Source organism: Cryptomeria japonica, unplaced genomic scaffold (genome assembly GCF_030272615.1).
Source record: "Cryptomeria japonica unplaced genomic scaffold, Sugi_1.0 HiC_scaffold_163, whole genome shotgun sequence".
Lineage (NCBI taxonomy): Eukaryota > Viridiplantae > Streptophyta > Pinopsida > Cupressales > Cupressaceae > Cryptomeria > Cryptomeria japonica.
The window spans coordinates 275,001-280,969 of NW_026728985.1; the positions used below are offsets into that span (position 1 = coordinate 275,001).

Genomic DNA, 5,969 nt, shown 5'->3' on the forward strand with positions numbered 1-5,969 from the left:
CTTCGCCGGGGTGGGCACCTTGGTGTGCAGACCTTGGCTGGGTTGCGCGCCCTGGTGGGCACCATGGTGCGCACCAAGGAGCGCTCCGAAGTGTGCTCCAAGGTGCGGCCTGCACGAAGTCGGAGCCCGGTTTGCCCCGGGTGTGCACCTCGGGTGGGCACCTTGGTGCGCATGCCTTGCCTGGGCTGCGCACCAGGGCGGGCTCAAGATGGCACCCGCGTTCCTTTTTTTTCACTATCTTTCAAAACGGAAATTTTAAAATCTCATTTTTTTTTGCCTTTTTCTGGAAATTAGTGAAGGCAGCGCATCAAAGGTGCGCACCTCGCTGCCCACCACGGTGCGCAACGCCGGTGGGCACCCGGGAGTGCTTCGAAGTGTGCTCCAAGGTGCTGCGTGCACGTTGTCGGAGCCCGGTTTGCCCCGGGTGCGCACCTCGCGTGCACCTTCGTCGGGGTGGGCACCTTGGCTGGGTTTGCCCCGGCTGCGCTCCGAAGCGGGGTTATTGGAGCGCCGCCTCTTTTTTTGTCGGAGCGTTTGGTGGGGTTTCTCGCATTGGCTCTTCCGAGGCCCGGTTGCCACCCTGGCGCGCACGAAGTCGGAAGTAGGGTTAATTGCCCGGGTGCGCACCTTTGCCAGGGTGGGCACCTTACCTGGGCTGCGCACCAGGGCGGGCTCAAGATGGCACGCGCGTTCCGTTTTTTTCACTATCTTTCAAAACGGAAATTTTAAAATCTCCTTTTTTTTTTGCCTTTTCTGGAAATTAGTGAAGGCAGCGCATCAAAGGTGCGCACCTCGCTGCCCACCTTGGTGTGCTCTGAGGTGCGCACCCGGGAGCGCTACGAAGTGTGCTCCAAGGTGCGGCGTGCACGTTGTCGGAGCCCGGTTTGCCCCGGGTGCGCACCTCGCCTGCACCTTGGCCGGGGTGGGCACCTTGGCTGGGTTTGCCCAGGGTGCGCTCCGAAGCGGGGTTACTGGAGCGCCCCCTCTTTTTTTGTCAGAGCGTTTGGTGGGGTTTCTCGCATTGGCTCTTCCCAGGCCCGGTTGTTGGGTGCGCTCCCACCCTGGCGCGCGCGAAGTTGGAAGTTGGGTTAATTGCCCGGGCGCGCACCTTCGCCAGGGTGGGCACCTTGGTGCGCACACCTTGGCTGGGCTGCGCACCAGGGCGGGCTCAAGATGGCACCAGCATTCCCTTTTTCTCACTATCTTTCAAAACGGAAATTTTAAAATCTCGTTTTTTTTTTGCCTTTTATGGAAATTAGTGAAGGCATCGCATCAAAGGTGCGCACCTCGCTGCCCACCTTGGTGTGCTCCGAGGTGCCCACCACGGTGCGCAACGCCGGTGCGAACCCGGGAGCGCCCCGATGTGTGCTCCAAGGTGCGGCGTGCACGAAGTCGGACCCCGGTTTGCCCCGGGTGCGCACCTCGCGTGCACCTTGGTGCGCACACCTTGGCTGGGTTGCGCGGCCTGGTGGGCACCATGGTGCGCACCAAGGAGCGCTCCGAAGTGTGCTCCAAGGTGCGGCGTGCACGAAGTCGGAGCCCGGTTTGCCCCGGGTACGCACCTCGCGTGCACCTTCGCCGGGGTGGGCACCTCGGCTGGGTTGCGCGCCCTGGTGCGCACCAAGGAGCGCTCCGAAGTGTGCTCCAAGGTGCGGCGTGCACGAAGTCGGAGCCCGGTTTGCCCCGGGTGCGCACCTTCGCCGCGGTGCGCACCATGGCGTGCACGAAGTCGGAGCCCGGTTTGCCCCGGGTGCGCACCTCGCGTGCACCTTCGGCGGGGTTGCGCGCCCTGGTGGGCACCATGGTGCGCACCAAGGAGCGCTCCGAAGTGTGCTCCAAGGTGCGGCGTGCACGAAGTCGGAGCCCGGTTTGCCCCGGGTGCGCACCTCGCGTGCACCTTCGGCGGGGTTGCGCGCCCTGGTGGGCACCATGGTGCGCACCAAGGAGCGCTCCGAAGTGTGCTCCAAGGTGCGGCGTGCACGAAGTCGGAGCCCGGTTTGCCCCGGGTGCGCACCTCGCGTGCACCTTCGCCGCGGTGGGCACCATGGCGTGCACGAAGTCGGAGCCCGGTTTGCCCCGGGTGCGCACCTCGCGTGCACCTTCGCCGGGGTGGGCACCTCGGCTGGGTTGCGCGCCCTGGTGCGCACCAAGGAGCGCTCCGAAGTGTGCTCCAAGGTGCGGCGTGCACGAAGTCGGAGCCCGGTTTGCCCCGGGTGCGCACCTCGCGTGCACCTTCGCCAGGGTGGGCACCTCGGTGCGCACACCTTCTCAATGTTTTCTTGCCTTTTCTGGAAATTGGTGAAGGCAGCGCATCAAAGGTGCGCACCTCGGTGTGCTCCGAGGTGCGAACCCGAGAGCGCTCCGAGGTGCCCACGAAGTCGAAAGTCGGGTTAATTGCATTGTTTTCCCCGGGTGCGCTCCGAGGTGCGCAACATCGGCGCGCACCAAGGAGGGCTCCGAAGTGTGCTCCAAGGTGCGCACGATGGCGTGCACCTCTGGTGCGCACGATTCGGAGCTCGGTTTGACCGGGGTGCGCACACCTTGGCTGGGTTGCGCACCTTTTGTGCGCTCCAAGGTGCGCACGAAGTCGGAGCTCGGTTTGCCCCGGGTGCGCACCTTCGCCAGGGTGCGCACCTTGATGCGCACGCCTTGGCTGGGCTGCGCACCTTGGTGGGCGCCATGGTGCGCACCTTTCGTGCGCTCCAAGGTGCGCACGAAGTCGGAGCTCGGTTTGCCCCGGGTGCGCACCTTGGTGGGCGCCATGGTGCACTCCGAGGTGCCCAAGATTGGTGCGCACCAAGGAGCGCTCCGAAGTGCGCTCCAAGGTGCGCGCGAAGTCGAAAGTTGGGTTAATTGTCCGGTTTGCCTCGGGTGCGCACCTTGCGTGCACCTTCGCCAGGGTGGGCGCCTTGGTGCGCACACCTTGGCTGGGCTGCGCACACCTTGGCACCCGCGTTTCCTTCATTTTAAATTTTTTTTTTTTACAATCTCTCAAGTGGGAAATTCTATAATCTCAACTTTTTTTGCCTTTTCAGGAAACTTTTGAATGGAGCGCATCATTGGTGCGCTCCGAAGTGTGCTCCAAAGCTCTCTCCAGCTGCGTGCACCTGCCCCGGCCGCGCACCCGGCCCCGCCCAGCTTCGCTCACCTGTCCCGGGCGTCTGGTGCGGAACCTTAGAGTAAGAAACATCACCGTGCACCTTGGCCAACGTGCGCGACTCGACCGAGCGCGCACTGGCCGAGGTGCACACCGATTTCACCTGGGTGCGCGCGCAGCACCTCGGGCGCACCGGGGTGCGCGCACAACGCCCGGGTTGCACCGTGGCCTGTGTGCTCGGGGCGCCTCGGGTGCGCGCTCGGTGTCGCCCCCGCGCGCGCGGTAGTGCGGGCAGCGCACCCCGGCCCGGCCCGGCCCCGACGAGAACGCAAACGGGCAAAAGGTTTATTCAAATAGCATTGCGACGCCCGGCGAAAAACTAAAAAAGGGTGCAACACCGGGACTTCCCGGGAGGTCACCCATCCCAGTACTACTCCGGCCCAAGCGCGCTTAACTGCGGAGTTCTGATGGGATCCGGTGCACTAACGCTGGTATGATCGCACCCGTTATGAGCTTGTCGCAGTGTGTACTTAGCAAACCGCGACCCACGTGCGAATCCACCCCGGCCACCCACCCCCGTCGAGGTGCACACCCTCCCTCGCGAAGTGCGCCCCGTTCGCCAAGTGTGAGCCCTGCCCGGGTGCGCGCACCTTGCTAGGGCGTCGGGTGTGCACCCGGCCCGGCCTACGTGCGTGCACCTGGAGGGGGCGTCGTGTGCGTGCAGTGTCCCGTCTGCAACGCGGTGCCCACACACCACCTCGGGCGCAACGACCTGCGCTCACATGTGGGCCGAGTGCACCTTGGTGCATGTTCGGGGCGCCTCGGGTGCACGCTCGATCTTGCCCCGGTGCACCAAGGCGCTCGGTTTGCCCCGGGTGCGCACTTGGTGCAAGGTGGGCACCCAAAATAGGGATCAAGCACCAAAACACAAGTTTCGGGATGCAAAATGGGACCCAAGGACCACAAATGCGTTCCAAGACCCATGATGGGTCCACGAGAACAAAAATGTGTTCCGAGACTTAATAAACAAATATTGGGTTTTAGGAGAAGAAACATGCTCTGATGCCCAAAACGAGAATCGACCCCGAAAAGGCCACAGGCCAAAAGTGGGATGCGAGACAAAAAAAAATGGGACCCGAGGACCAAAATTGGGTTCCCAGGTCGAAGACAGGGCAACCGGACAAGAAACGACCTCTAAGGCTCGAAATGAGTCCCGACGACTAAAACTTGACAAGAAGCACCCATCAGGCACCCAACTCGACACCCATGGGATGCCGACCCACCCGGGCTTCCACCTAGCACACCTTGGCACCCACCCACCCTCGCACCCAACCTCGCACCCAACTTAGCACCTTTGAACCCACATTGGCACTCACCCTGACCCTGGCACCTTGGAACCCACATTGGCACTCACCTTGACCCTGGCACCCACCTTTGCACTCACCTTGGGACCCACCCTGGCTCCCACCTCGGCACCCACCCAGACACCCACCTTGGTTCCTTGGCACCCACCTTGGATCCTTGGCACCCACCCCGACACCCACCTTGGCACGCAACTTGGCTACTTGCCACCCACCTTGGCTCCTTGACGCCCACCCCGACAACCACCCCGTGACCTACCCTGGCTAGGGTTGGTGCACACCCACCCTGGTGCCCACCTTGGCACCCACCCTATGACCCACCTTGGCACGCACCTTAGTACCCACCCCGTTACCCACCCTAGGACCCACCCCGTGACCCACCTTGGCCAGGGTGGGTGCCTTGGTGCGCACAACTTGCCTGGGCTGCACACCAGGGCGGGCTCAAGATGGCACCCGCGTTCCGTTTTTTTCACTATCTTTCAAAACGGAAATTTTAAAATCTCATTTTTTTCTTTTTTTTGCCTTTTCTGGAAATTAGTGAAGGCAGCGCATCAAAGGTGCGCAATGCTGGTGCGAACCCGGGAGCGCTCCGATGTGTGCTCCAAGGTGCGGCGTGCACGAAGTCCGAGCCCGGTTTGCCCCGGGTGCGCACCTCGCGTGCACCTTCGCCGGGGTGAGCACCTTGGCTGGGTTGCGCGCCCTGGTGCGTACCAAGGAGCGCTCTGAAGTGTGCTCCAAGGTGCGGCGTGCACGAAGTCGGAGCCCGGTTTGCCCCGGGTGTGCACCTCGGGTGCGCACCTCGCGTGCACCTTCGCTGCGGTGGGCACCTTGGCTGGGTTGCGCGCCTTGGTGGGCACCATGCAGTGCACGAAGTCGGAGCCCGGTTTGCCCCGGGCGCGCACCTCCGCCAGGGTGGGCACCTTGGTGCGCACAACTTGCCTGGGCTGCGCATCAGGAAGGGCTCAAGATGGCACCCGCGTTCCGTTTTTTTCACTATCTTTCAGAACGGAAATTTTAAAATATCATTTTTTTTTGCCTTTTCTGGAAATTAGTGAAGGCAGCGCATCAAAGGTGCGCAACGCTGGTGCGAACCTGGGAGCGCTCCGATGTGTGCTCCAAGGTGCGGCGTGCACGAAGTCGGAGCCCGGTTTGCCTCGGGTGCGCCCTGGTGGGCACCATGGTGCGCACCAAGGAGCGCTCCGAAGTGTGCTCCAAGGTGCGGCCTGCACGAAGTCGGAGCCCGGTTTGCCCCGGGTGTGCACCTCGGGTGGGCACCTTGGTGCGCATGCCTTGCCTGGGCTGCGCACCAGGGCGGGCTCAAGATGGCACCCGCGTTCCTTTTTTTTCACTATCTTTCAAAACGGAAATTTTAAAATCTCATTTTTTTTTGCCTTTTTCTGGAAATTAGTGAAGGCAGCGCATCAAAGGTGCGCACCTCGCTGCCCACCACGGTGCGCAACGCCGGTGGGCACCCGGGAGTGCTTCGAAGTGTGCTCCAAGGTGCTGCGTGC

At 62.6% G+C, this 5,969-nt stretch overlaps 1 non-coding gene across 1 annotated transcript; it reads right to left on the reverse strand.

Annotated features, from left to right (window-relative positions):
* Window positions 1–3,483: 3,483 nt before the first annotated feature.
* On the reverse strand, window positions 3,484–3,602 carry LOC131867086 (5S ribosomal RNA). Its single transcript, XR_009365680.1, has one exon. It is a non-coding gene; the product is annotated as a 5S ribosomal RNA (ribosomal RNA).
* Window positions 3,603–5,969: the final 2,367 nt, after the last annotated feature.